The sequence below is a fragment of the Syngnathus typhle genome, unplaced genomic scaffold (genome assembly GCF_033458585.1).
Source record: "Syngnathus typhle isolate RoL2023-S1 ecotype Sweden unplaced genomic scaffold, RoL_Styp_1.0 HiC_scaffold_42, whole genome shotgun sequence".
In the NCBI taxonomy this organism is placed as follows: domain Eukaryota; kingdom Metazoa; phylum Chordata; class Actinopteri; order Syngnathiformes; family Syngnathidae; genus Syngnathus; species Syngnathus typhle.
In genome coordinates, this window is record NW_026871948.1 from 866 (window position 1) to 15,000 (window position 14,135).

At 40.8% G+C, this 14,135-nt stretch overlaps 5 non-coding genes and 2 pseudogenes across 5 annotated transcripts in view; all 7 read left to right on the forward strand.

Moving 5' to 3' along the window:
- The first annotated feature begins 2,452 nt into the window (after window positions 1-2,452).
- On the forward strand, window positions 2,453-3,638 carry LOC133147313 (DNA (cytosine-5)-methyltransferase 3B-like; annotated as a pseudogene).
- An 8,407-nt stretch (window positions 3,639-12,045) lies between these two features.
- On the forward strand, window positions 12,046-12,164 carry LOC133148189 (5S ribosomal RNA). The gene has a single exon (XR_009712402.1). It is a non-coding gene; the product is annotated as a 5S ribosomal RNA (ribosomal RNA).
- A 249-nt stretch (window positions 12,165-12,413) lies between these two features.
- Window positions 12,414-12,532, forward strand: LOC133147607 (5S ribosomal RNA). Its single transcript, XR_009711915.1, has one exon. It is a non-coding gene; the product is annotated as a 5S ribosomal RNA (ribosomal RNA).
- Window positions 12,533-12,809: 277 nt separating this feature from the next.
- On the forward strand, window positions 12,810-12,928 carry LOC133147721 (5S ribosomal RNA). The gene has a single exon (XR_009712026.1). It is a non-coding gene; the product is annotated as a 5S ribosomal RNA (ribosomal RNA).
- Window positions 12,929-13,253: 325 nt separating this feature from the next.
- Window positions 13,254-13,372, forward strand: LOC133148101 (5S ribosomal RNA). Its single transcript, XR_009712318.1, has one exon. It is a non-coding gene; the product is annotated as a 5S ribosomal RNA (ribosomal RNA).
- Window positions 13,373-13,695: 323 nt separating this feature from the next.
- LOC133147813 (5S ribosomal RNA) lies at window positions 13,696-13,810 on the forward strand (annotated as a pseudogene).
- A 219-nt stretch (window positions 13,811-14,029) lies between these two features.
- The window catches only part of LOC133147474 (5S ribosomal RNA), a 119-nt gene continuing 13 nt past the window's right edge, over window positions 14,030-14,135 (forward strand). The window contains exon 1 of the ribosomal RNA XR_009711789.1: window positions 14,030-14,135. This exon is cut by the window's right edge and continues 13 nt beyond it. This is a non-coding gene — a ribosomal RNA (5S ribosomal RNA).

Genomic DNA, 14,135 nt, shown 5'->3' on the forward strand with positions numbered 1-14,135 from the left:
ATTTTCATAGATCTTTTGAAAACCAAATCAATGTGTTCAGACCAGTTTAATTGTTTGTCTACTATAACTCCTAAGAATTTGGTGCTAGCAACTTGATGGATTTCGTTATTGTTTATGTAAATTTTGGTCTGTTCTTTGGGGTAAGATTTATTTATATTGCAGAAGATCATGAAGTTACATTTTTTTATATTGAGTGACAACTTATTTATTTTGAACCATTTTGTAACAGCGTGCAATTCAGTATTTACACTTGCAATGAGGAAATTAAAATCATCGTGGGTGGCAACAAGATTAGTATCGTACGCAAATAACAAAGGGAGAAAATTTGAACAAGACATGGAGAAATCATTTATGTACACCAAAAATAATAGAGGACCCAATATTGAGCCCTGCGGGACCCCAGATAGTTTTTTCGATCTGTTCGAAGAACAACCATTTATATATACATATTGTTCTCTGTTAGCGAGATAGTTTGTGAACCATTTCAGGGCAGAATTGTTCACTCCATATCTCTCTAGCTTAGCGATGAGGATCTTATGGTCGACGGTATCAAATGCTTTACTTAAATCTAGGAAGACACCAAGAGCGAAATTCTTTTTGTCAAGAGCTGTTGAGATATGGTTGACAAGCTGAAGCAGTGCATGCTCAGTAGAGAATTTTTTGCGGAAACCATATTGATGTTTATAGAGAATATTGTTTGTTTTTAGGTGCTTTCCCAATCTTGAATAAACAATTTTTTCTAGAATCATGGAAAAGCATGGAAGAATGGATATAGGTCGATAATTACCATATTCATTTGTCTCACCAGCTTTAAAAATAGGAATGACTTTTGCAATTTTTAGTTCTTGGGGTACAATGCCAAACTTTAATGATAAGGAGAAAATGTGTGTCAGTGGAATTTTTATTGGATGAATGATTTTCTTAATAAGTATGCTTCTGATCTCGTCTTGGCCAGGGGCCGTGTTTTTCAAGCTCATGACGATGCTGTAAACTTCCTCAACACTAGGGGGGTCAAGAATAGAGAGTGAAGGAAACTGCCCTGTAATTAGGCAACAGGGGCTTGTATCAGAGGTTGAGAAGCTAGATGCCAAAGTAGCGCCAACATTTCACTTGTTTGTGCAAACATTGCTGTCCTGCAGACCTGTAGCATGGCTTCTCTTCAGACTGCTGCTGAAGAGGGACTCAGCCTTCCTGACTCTCTCTGACCTGATTATTGTTGCCAGTGATGACAATGTGATGAAGAATGTAAAATAAATGCTCACAGCTAAATTCAAAATGAAAGACTTGGGTAAACTGAACAACTTTCTGGGTATTGATTTTCATCAAACTGATCACTGTATAACAATGTCACAGAAAAGATATGTTGACAAAATACTTGACAGATTTGATATGCAAGATTGTAAACCATGAGCAACACCATGTGAACCTAAGCTTAACTATTCTGAAAACACAGGAACCCTGAGTGATCTGAAGAAAAATAGAGGCTGTTGGCAGCTTAATCTATTTATCAACATGTACCAGACCAGATCTAAGCTTTGTCGTGAGCAAACCTTCCTAATACCTTTCCAAACCAACTATAGAACAATGGGCTACAATAAAACATGTACTGAGGGCAAAAAGGAAAAGATGTTGTGTTACAAAAAGAGTGATGGTGAACTACTTGGGTTGGAAGCATTCAGTAATGCAAACTGGGCTGTACATGATACTGACAGACATAGTACGTCAGGTTATTGTGTTAGTTTGAGCCAATTTGGTCCCTTAATTTCATGGAAAACCAAAAGACAAGCAACAGTAGCTCTTTCAACGTGTGAAGCTGAATGCATGGCCTTGGCTTCAACTGTACAAGAATGTCTGTATTTAGTACAACTGTTAGATGGTGTTGATGGGTATCATTACAAGCAGCCAAAGGTTTATGAAGAGAATCAAGGAGCCATAGCCTTAGCTAAAAATGCTGTACAAAGACAACAATGTAAACATGTTGACAAAGTACCACCTTGTAAGATCAACTGTTAACGATGGCAAAGTAATGCTGGACTACTGTCCAACAGAATATATGGTGGTTGATCTCATGATAAAACCTCCAACAAAGTCTAAGTTAATGAATCTTGTGGCATTTATGTTTGGAGAGTACAAATTTGTTTATGGAAAGTGTTTCTATCATATGATGAATTTGGTGGTATTTACATGTTTATGAAATGTGTATGCATTACCTTGAGAAAAATCATTGCATTTCTAGTTTGCATGTATTTACCAATATACTAAGAGCAAGTGGGGGTGTTAGTAGTATATGTGCTCTGTATATTGAGAGTTTTATTTTGAAGGATGCTACACAGGAAGTACTGCTTTTACTATTTCTGTTAGACAAATGTTCTTAATAAAATCCAGGTGTTACCAATGTGTTAATTGGGCACTGGCAAACCAAAGTGAGTCGTCGTTTACTCTGTCTCCACAGTACGACTCATTTTATTTAAATAACTCTGCTAACACGGACTACCAGCCGCCTGTGAAAAGGAAACATGCTTTTAAGAGTCGAGCAAGCTCCTGCAACTACACTTACACAAAAGACACTTTAATTGAAAGGCTTCGAGACAAAGGCACAAAAATCGAAGATTGTTGTTTGGCCTGATGTGGTTGGTTGTTGCAGCACCCATTCTTTGAAGGTGGTCATTGTTTCAAATGCAAGAAAGACTTCACAGAAACACTGCATCGCTACAATGAAGATGGCTACCAGTCGTATTGCACCGTGTGCTGTGGCGGGTCAGAGGTCATGTTTCTGCAAGGAGTGCGTGGAGATCCTAGTGGGAGAGGTAACCTTTTGTGAGCGCAAAGATATTGATCCGTGGAGCTGCTACATTTGCCAGCCAACACAGTCCGAGGCAAAGCTCAAATTCAGGCCAGACTGGAGCGTCAAGGTCCAAGACTTTGCCAACAACAGCGCCATGGAGTTTGAGCTTCATACAGATTACCCGGCCATCGCTGCAGATAGACACAAGCCCTTGAAGGTTCTGTCGCTCTGTGACGGTATTGCAACAGGATACCTGGGGCTCAAGGACCTTGGCATCAACGTGGAACGCTACATTGCGTCAGAGATTTGTGAGCGGAAAGAATTGTTTGATGGCACCGGAAGGCTCTTCCTTGAATTCTACCACATTTTGACGCTGCTGAAGTCGGAGGGTGACGACCAGCCTTTCTTCTGGCTATTTGAAAATGTGGTGTTCATGTCGAGCAAAGACCATACGGACATCTGCAGATTCCTGAAGTGCAATCCTGTTTGTGACTATCAGCCCCGCACATCGAGCTCGCTACGTCTGGGGAAACCTTCCAGGCAAGAATAGGTCGGTGGGCGCATCCTTGGATCAAAAAGTGAATCTTCAGGATTGTTTGGAAGTTGGCCGTGTGGCAAAGCTGGACAAGGTGCGAACCATCATAACAAAGACAAACTCCATGATTCAAGGGAAATTGAGACTTCCGGTCATCATGAGCGGTAACTGTGGTGTAGTGAAATGGAGCAGATTTTTGGCTTCCCCAAACATTACACGGATGTGAACAATACGAGCCACTTGCAGCGCCAGAGGGTCCTGGGGCATTCCTGGAGCATCGCCGTCATTCGCCACCTGATAGCGCCACTCAAGGAGTAATTCGAACGTGAATCACACCAGCCAAGTCCGTAAGGCCACAGATGCATGAATACCGTTTCTGGACTAAAGACCGCAGCCGAATAAAAGCCACGCCAGATAAAATTAGGTGAAAGTATGGTTTTGTTTATATATTAGCAGCACGTGACAATAAGCTCAAGGTGTTTTAATGTTTAATTTCCATATATATGCACAAATCATACAAAATCATTAAGGTCATGAAAAATTCCTTGGTAAGCTGCACTGGACTAGAAAATGCAGGGTTCAAAGCTTGTGCAAAAAGTAGCGGCTTATAGTACAGAAAATACAGTACTTCCATGCACGAGCGCGAGAGCTCTTTGCGGAAAACCAAATGCTTACCACTGTATGTTGGTGTCCTCCCACAGTTCAACAATGGGTTTTTATCTTTCAATAATTGGCTGGTCCAGTGAGCCTGCCCCTTGCAACCGTACAAAAGAAAAAAGATAAATGGATGTACAAGCCGGATTCGGTTGAAGTTGAAAAATTGTGCAAAATGTAAATAAAATAAAAATACAATGATTTGAAAATCATTTTCAACCTATATTCAGTTGGATACACTACAAAGACAACATATTTAATCCTCAAACTCAAACTTTATTTCATTTTTCAAATAATTAACTTAGGATTTCATGGCTGCAACACATGCAGTAGAAGTTGGGAAAAGGCATGTTTACCACTTCGTTATACCACCTTTCCTTTTAATAACACTCAAACGTTTTGGAAGCGAGGAGACTAATTCTTTTAGCTTCTCATGTGGAACTATTTCCCATTCTTGCTTGATGAACCGCTTCAGTTGTTCAACAGTCTGGGGTCTTCCCTGTCGTATCTTACGCTTCATAATGCGCCACACATTTTCAATGGGAGACAGGTCTGGACTGCAAGCGGGCCAGGGGAGAACCTGGACTCTTTTACTTCGAAGCCACGCTGTTGTAACACGTGCAGATTGCGGCTTGGCATTATCTTTCTGAAATAAGCAGCGGCATCCATGAAGAAAGATGTCGCTTGGACGGCAGCATATGTTGCTCCAAAATCTGTATGTACTTTTCAGCATTTATGTTGCCTTCACAGAAATGTAAGTCACCTATGCCATGGGAACTAATGCACCCCCACACCATCACAGATGTTGGCTTTTGAACTTTGCGTTGATAACAGTCCGGATGGTCCGCGTCCTCTTTGGTCCAGAGCACACAACGTCCAGTGTTTCCAAAAACAATTTGAAAAGTGGACTCAGACCACAAAACACTTTTTCATTGTTCATCAGTCCATTTTAGATGAGCTCGGGCCCAGAGATCCCGGCGGCCTTTCTGGATGTTGTTCATAACCGCCTTTTGCTTTCCATGGTAGAGTTTTAACCCGCACTTACTGATGTAGAGATGAACTGCATTTATTAACAGTGGTTTTCTTAAGTTTTCCTGAGCTTATTTGGTGATATCCTTTACGCACTCATGTCGGTTTTTAAGGCAGTGCCGTCTGAGGGATCGAAGGGCACGGTCATTCAGTCTTGGTTTCCGGCCGTGGCGCCTATGTGCATTTCAAATCATTGTATTTTCGTTTTATTTAGATTTGACACAATTTCTCAACTTCAACCGAATCCGGTTTGTACAAACGAGGAGCTGAGAACGGGCCTGATGTAACATTAACAGGTATTCAAATAACTATAACATAAATACTACGTTTATCAAACCATCTGTGTCACTCCAAATCATTGAATCCGTCGATCAAATTCGTCGTCCTTTATGTAAAGTACGCTGCGTGTGCGGCGTGCCGCTGACATTGGACTCGGCGTCAGCTGCAGTTCAAATTATTCCACAGGCCCATATAACAATATATAAACTATATATCAAATAACAATAATATATTTCACAAAACAAGAACTCATCCTATGTAATTTAACATAAGTCGCTCCTGAGTATAAGACTGGACACAGAAAGCTTTTTTAAAGTTTTAATACCATACCTTAACATTTCTTTCCAAACACTGCCTGTGACGCGGCAGTAATACCGCAGAAACACAGCACTAATATAGTTTGATTAAATAAATAAAAAATTATGTTTATGTGTATTGAATCAGTAAAACATTTGATGTCTTGACGGTTTATTGTGGTGTCGGAAAAAAGTGAATTGACTTTGTTTCCTACTTTTGGATTTTATACACATTGCTGTGATTGTTTACGGCAATGGGTCCCATTTTATTCGTGTTTGGTATGACCTGGCTGGGTTTTGATCGCACAACTTTCCAGTTTCAGGGTGGACACTACCACTAGGCCACTGAGCTGGAGCTTTTGTGTTGTTTTTAGTTCATATAAACTTTTAGCTTTTTTTTTTTAACCTATTTTAGCAGATGCACTGATCGTTTGGCATTTTTAATTTTGTTGTACATGTGACAATGACAATAAAGATCTATTTACCCATCTGTGTAACCAATAAAGTTGTGACGCTATGCCCAAACAGCTTTTTTTTTTACTCCACCACGCATAAAAGCGAGTGGAGACGCCAAGCTGCCCTTGTTACAGCAAACCTGAAGACAGAGGTAAGTGGTTTCTCAGGTATCTCCCCTCCAACTTCAAATTTATAATAATAATAATAATACAGACTGATAAATTATTCAAGCGACCACCTGCCAGTGTTTGCAGTGATCCAGGACTGTACAAAGAAAAAAAAGGATGCTATAACTTTTAAAATGTGTAGAATGAACTCTGGTAATTCATTTAACTCATTCAAAAATGACCTTTTAACTGACTTTTTGACTGGTAAAAGGTATGTGGGTGATGTAAATGAAGCCTACAACACATTCATGGCCATTATATCCGAACTTTATGACAAAAATTGTCCTCTTGTAAAGAAAGCAGTTAAACTAAATTCAGTGGAAAAACCATGGCTGACAAAGGGAATCTTAAGTGCTTGCAAGAAGAAAAACCTACTATACAAAGATTTATTAAAGATAAGAACAAAGGAAGCTGAATTAAAATATAAGATCTATAAAATCAAATTGATTAAAATAATGAGAATCAGTAAAAGGGACTACTATAGCAAGATACTGGAGGAAAACAAGAGTAATACAATAATAACATGGAAAGTGTTAAATGAGGTTATTAAAAACAGAACTGGAAAGCCAGGATATCCTTCTTACTACATAACTATGAATGAGCTTACTGTGATTGCAGAGGAGTTCTGTCACGGACAGAGCAGGGAGAGGACTCGAACGCAGAGTTGGATAACTCACTGGCTTTATTGTCTCTGTGGATGGCCGCTCCGAACCAAAGGCGCCTCGCAAGGAGGGAAAAAGTGGCAACAAAAAGTGCCTCAACCCGAGGAAAAAGGGGATAACCAAAAGCGCCTCTACTTGAGGGAAAAAACGGGCCGGGAACAGCAAACAAAAGACGCCTCACACGGAGGGAAAAAACAAGGCAAGAACACACAGGCAAGGTTCGGGAGATAGCTGTGGCTATGGATTCGCTGGTGGTCATGGTAAACAAGACGCACTGGCGCAAGGTGATGGGACGATGCGGGCTAAATAGATCTACGGGGGAAGGGTGAACACAGGTGCAGACAATCAGGGCTGATGACACAGGTGTATGTGGTTGTCATCCCGGGGAGGTCAAGCGGACGGTTGTGCAGGGGAAGGAGCCATACTCTGTGCAAAATAAAACAGGAAGTGAACACACAAGGGACATGACAAAACAAAACGATCTACAAAACCCTGACATCATGACAAGTTCAATGATTACTATGTTGGTATTGGGCCTACTTTGGCAGAGGAAGTAGCAAAAAAAGGGAGTACAAGTGACCTACTTAAGGATGTACCCATAGCCGAACGTATGGTTCTAATGGGAACGAATGAGAAGGAAATAATAGAAATTGTTAGAGAATTTAAAAGGTAAAAAGTCAACCGACTGTAACGGGATAGATGTCCCTTGTTAAAAGTATCATTGAATGTGTAGTGAAACCCCTTACACATATCTGCAACCAATCTCTGACAAATGGTGTTTTTCCAAGTGAAATGAGTAACTGCTAAAATTATCCCGATATATAAAGCTGGGTACAAATTATAGGCCAATATCTCTACTCCCACAATTCTCTAAAATATTAGAAAAAATATTTTATAAAAGGCTTGATGATTTTATTACAAAACAAAATATTCTGTGTGACCAACAGTATGGATTTCGGAAAAATAGGACCACCACACTAGCTTTGTTAGATTTTGTAGCTTAAATAACAACAGCTATTGAAAATAGACTGTTGTAGGTGTTTTCTTGGAGCTTAAGAAAGCTTTTGATACTGTAAATTATTAAATACTGTTAACAAAACTTGAAAGATATGGGATACAAGGTATGTCACTCACTTGGTTAAACAGTTATTTATCAAACAGGAATCAATATGTGCAACTTATGGACTGTAAATCAAAACTAAAACAGGTAAAGTGTGGTGTTCCTCAGGGCTCGATATTAGACCCCTTGTTATTTATTTTGTATGTCAATGATATATGCAAGGTCTCCAGGTTACTCAAGGCTGTACTTTTTGCAGATGACACAAACCTGCTTTGCAGTGGGGAGGACCTGGATCAATTAATGGATACTGTGGGTATTGAAATGGAAAAATTACAGAGTTGGTTTGATACAAAAACTAACACTAAATTTAAGTAAAAAAAGTATTATATTTGGAAACCGTCCGACCAACAGACAAAATTCTTACAATAAAAAATATAGAAATAGAAAGAGTAAATGAAGTAAAATTTCTTGGAGTGCTTATAGATAATAAATTAAGTTGGAAACCACGTATAATGTATATCAAATCAAACATTTCAAAATCACTAGCAGTATTATATAAATCAGTCATTATATTCCTTGTACTGCTCCTTCATACTCCCATACATTATGTACTGTGTGGCGGTGTGGGGCAATACATACAAAACAAACACAGATCCAATCTTCATTCTTCAAAAAAAAGCAATAAGGACAAAATATTGGCGGAATACCGTAACATGCTGTGAAGTTGTTTAAGTTGCTTTTGTATAAAAAATTCCCCTCTCACCCTCCGCGGGTGGTCTCCCACTCCAAGCTCGGGTCCTCTACCAGAGGCCTGGGAGCTTGAGGGTTCTGCGCAGTATTTTGGCTGTTCCTAGCACTGCACTCTTCTGGACTGAGATGTCTGATGTTGTTCCTGGAATCTGCTGTAGCCACTCCTCCAGTTTGGGGGTCACTGCCCCAAGTGCCCCAATGACCACGGGCACCACCGAGGCCTTCACTTTCCAGGCCTTCTCAAGCTCTTCTTTGAGGCCCTGGTATTTCTCTAGCTTCTCAAGTTCTTTTTTCCTGATGTTGCCATCGCTTGGTATTGCTACATCCACTACAACGGCCTTCTTCTGCTGTTTGTCCACCACCACAATGTCCGGTTGGTTCGCCATCACCATCTTGTCAGTCTGGATCTGGAAGTCCCACAGGATCTTGGCTCGCCCGTTCTCTGCCACCTTAGGGGGTGCTTCCCACTTTGAACTTGGGGCTTCCAGTCCATACTCTGCACAGATGTTCCTGTACACTATGCCAGCCACTTGGTTATGACGTTCCATGTATGCTTTCCCTGCTAGCATCTTACACCCTGCTGTTATGTGCTGGACTGTCTCAGGGGCCTCTTTGCACAGCCTACACCTTGGGTCTTGTCTGGTGTGGTAGATCTTGGCCTCTATTGCTCTGGTGTTCAGAGCCTGTTCCTGTGCAGCCATGATGAGTGCCTCTGTGCTGTCCTTCAGTCCAGCTTTTTCCAGCCATTGGTAGGATCTCTTGATGTCAGCCACTTCACTTATCTGCCGATGGTACATCCCATGTAGGGGTTTGTCCTCCCATGATGGTGTCTCTAGCCACTCTTCCTCTGTCTGCCATTGTCTGAGACATTCACTGAGCACGTCATCCGTTCGGGCCTTTTCCTTGATGTACTCATGGATCTTGGCTGTTTCATCCCGAACAGTGGCTCTCACACTCAGTAGTCCTCGGCCTCCTTCTTTACGGCTAGTGTACAGTCTCAGGGTGCTGGACTTAGGGTGGAACCCTCCGTGCATGGTTAGGAGCTTCCGTGTCTTGACATCTGTGGTTTGCGTCTCTTCCTTTGGCCAGCTTATTATTCCTGCAGGGTATCTGATGACTGGCAGGGCGTAGCTGTTTATTGCCCGGATCTTGTTCTTGCCATTTAGCTGACTTCTGAGGACTTGCCTTACTCGTTGTAGGTATTTGGCTGTGGCTCCTCTCCTTGTGGCTTCATCGAGGTTGCCATTTCCTTGTTGGATACCAAGGTACTTGTAGCTGTCCTCAATGTCTGTTATTGTTCCTTCTGGGAGTGAGACCCCTTCTGTATGGACTACCTTCCCTCTCTTTGTCACCATGCGACCGCACTTCTCTAGTCCGAATGACATTCCAATGTCTGTGCTGTAGATCCTGGTTGTGTGGATCAGTGAATCGATGTCTCGCTCGCTCTTGGCATACAACTTTATGTCATCCATGTATAGGAGGTGACTGATGGTGGCCCCATTTTTGAGTCGGTATCCGTAGCCAGTCTTGTTGATTATTTGGCTAAGGGGGTTCAGACCTATGCAGAACAGCAGTGGGGACAGAGCATCTCCTTGGTATATGCCACATTTGATGGAGACTTGTGCAATTGGCTTGTAATTGGCCTCAAGGGCTGTTTTCCACAGTCCCATCGAGTTTGCAATGAAGGCTCTCAGGTTCCTGTTGATGTTGTACAGTTCCAAGCATTCAGTGATCCATGAGTGTGGCATGGAGTCGTAGGCTTTCTTGTAATCAATCCAGGCAGTGCACAGGTTGGTGTGTCGAGTCTTGCAGTCTCGGGCGACTGTACCGTCAACCAGCAGCTGGTGTTTGGCTCCTCTGGTATTGCTGCCTATGCCTTTCTGTGTTGTGCTCATGTATTGAGCCATGTGTACACTTATCTTAGCCGCTATGATGCCTGACATGATCTTCCATGTTGTAGGGAGACAGGTTATTGGCCGATAGTTGGATGGGACTGTACCCTTTGTGGGATCCTTCAGGATCAGGATTGTGCGTCCTTCAGTTAACCATTCGGGGTGAGTTCCAACTTTTAGTAGCTGGTTCATTTGTTCTGCTAGGCGCTCATGGAGTGCAGTCAGGGCTCGAAACTAACGATTGCCCGATTGCCCGGGGCAAGTAGCGATGGCAGACGGGCAAGTAGAATTTTTCCTCACTTGCCCGAACTTGCCCTGCCATAATACCATGTTTTCAAGCTGTAAAAAGACGATTTTGTGCATAATTTCTCGCAACTTCTGCCGCTTCTGGTCCGACATTTTGTTTTCTAGGGAGCGGTTAGTTTCTCGTGTAAGTCTGCAATACATTGATAATGGCAAAGCGCTTCGTAATTAAATGCATGCTCCCTCACCCGTCCCTGGCTCTTCTGCGCCTGCGCACCAGCAGAGCTTGTTTCCGGTTGGCGCGAAAATACTAATCTATAGACGTGACCTCCAACTGCCCAAATTTTCAAGTTTAACAAACAATGAGCATCTTGAATTACTTCGCCCTGAAGGGTAAGTTTTAATTCCAAAATATTACAGTAGATTTTTTTCTACAATTCCCAAAATATGAGCCCTGTGGACCTGAGATGGGGTGTTGTGTGGGTGTGGGTGTGGGTGTTTTGGGTGTGGGGGTGAGGGTTGGATCATGGGGTGGGGGTTTTGGTGGTTTTTGGGGGTGGGTGTGGCAGTGGGGGTGGGGTGGCGGTGTGTGTGTGGGCGGGGGGTGGGGTGTTAGTGGGGGGGGGAGTTGTAGATTGGGGTTATAATAAAATTTTCATTCTGGAATAATATAAGTAAGTAAGCTTTACTTATTTGTAAGCTTTATTTATTTATTTACTTACTTACTTACTTACTTACTTACTTACTTACTTACTTACTTACTTACTTACTTACTTACTTAATTACTTAATTACTTAATTACTTAATTACTTAATTACTTAATTACTAACTACACCCATTACGTATGGCATTCGGAAACTGCAAGCCGAGTTTAAACTCCGACATTGAAATTATAACCCGAGTTTCCAACCTATATTGTGTGGCGTCATCCGAAGCATTGTAGTTCACGTCTTTTACCGCTAGAGAGCAGACTATGTACAGTGAATAAAGAGGCTGGCTCCCTGTGAACTCAAAGCAGCAGTTTTTCTTTGTAAAAGAAACCAAAACAACACATTGCGCTTACATGTAGGGTTTTTCCAATTTTCATGACATATACAGCAAAATGCAGGTCGTAATGGCAAATTTGTGCTACCACATAAAAAGCTGTCAATAACTTTTCATGATAACCATGTTTCCATGAAACGCCCTTTCAGGGTCGATTGTATCTATAGAATGCATGATTTTGAGAATGATCACGGCTTACGGCCATACTACCCTGAGAACGCCCGATCTCGTCCGATCTCGTAAGCTAAGCAGGGTCGGGCCTGGTTAGTACTTGGATGGGAGACCGCCTGGGAATACCAGGTGCTGTAAGCTTTATTTATTTATTTATTTATTTATTTATTTATTTATTTATTTATTTATTTATTTATTTATTTATTTATTTATTTACTTACTTACTTACTTACTTACTTACTTACTTACAACACCCATTACGTATGGCATTCGGAAACTGCAACCCGAGTTTAAACTCCGGCATTGAAATTATAACCCGAGTTTCCAACCTATATAGTGGCGTCATCCGTAGCATTATATATAAAATTTACGATTTTGAGTGTGATCACGGCTTACGGCCATACTACCCTGAGAACGCCCGATCTCGTCCGATCTCGGAAGCTAAGCAGGGTCGGGCCTGGTTAGTACTTGGATGGGAGACCGCCTGGGAATACCAGGTGCTGTAAGCTTTATTTATTTATTTATTTATTTATTTATTTATTTATTTATTTATTTATTTATTTATTTATTTATTTATTTATTTATTTATTTATTTATTTACTTACTTACTTACTTACTTACTTACTTACTTACTTACTTACTTACAACACCCATTACGTATGGCATTCGGAAACTGCAACCCGAGTTTAAACTCCGACATTGAAATTATAACCCGAGTTTCCAACCTATATAGTGGCGTCATCCGTAGCATTATATATAAAATTTACGATTTTGAGTGTGATCACGGCTTACGGCCATACTACCCTGAGAACGCCCGATCTCGTCCGATCTCGGAAGCTAAGCAGGGTCGGGCCTGGTTAGTACTTGGATGGGAGACCGCCTGGGAATACCAGGTGCTGTAAGCTTTATTTATTTATTTATTTATTTATTTATTTATTTATTTATTTATTTATTTATTTATTTATTTATTTATTTATTTATTTATTTATTTATTTATTTACTTACTTACTTACTTACTTACTCATTTATTTATTTATTTATTTATTTATTTATTTTCCCCCCACTTCAATTGTTAAAGCAAATTTTGACAACACCCATTACGTATGGCATTCGGAAACTGCAACCCGAGTTTAAACTCCGACATTGAAATTATAACCAGAGTTTCCAACCTATATAGTGGCGTCATCCGTAGCATTATATATAAAATGCCCGATTTTGAGTGTGATCACGGCTTACGGCCATACTACCCTGAGAACGCCCGATCTCGTCCGATCTCGGAAGCTAAGCACGGTCGGGCCTGGTTAGTACTTGGATGGGAGACCGCCTGGGAATACCAGGTGCTGTAAGCTTTATTTATTTATTTATTTATTTATTTATTTATTTATTTATTTATTTACTTACTTACTTACTTACTTACTTACTTACTTACTTACTTACTTACTTACTTACTTACTTACTTACTTACTTACTTACTTACTTACTTACTTACTTACTTACTTACTTACTTCCTTACTTCCTTACTTCCTTACTTACAACACCCATTACGTATGGCATTCGGAAACTGCAAACCGAGTTTAAACTCCGACATTGAAATTATAACCCGTGTTTCCAACCTATATTGGCGTCATCCGTAGCATTATATATAAAATGCACGATTTTGAGAGTGATCACGGTTTACGGCCATACTACCCTGAGAACTCCCGATCTCGTCCGATCTCGGAAGCTAAGCAGGGCCCTGGTTAGTACTTGAATGGGAAACCGCCTGGGAATACCGGGTGCTGTAAGCTTTATTTATTTATTTATTTATGTATTTATTTTTTTATTTATTTACTTACTTACTTACTTACTTACTTACTTACTTACTTACTTACTTACTTACTTACTTACTTACTTACTTACTTACTTACTTACTTACTTACTTACTTACTTACTTACTTACTTACTTAATCTATAAGTACTTACTTTACTATGTATCTATAAAATGCATGATTTTGAGAATGATCACGGCTTACGGCCATACTACCCTGAGAACGCCCGATCTCGTCCGATCTTGGAGGCTAAGCAGGGTCGGGCCTGGTTAGTACTTGGATGGGAGACCGCCTGGGAATACCA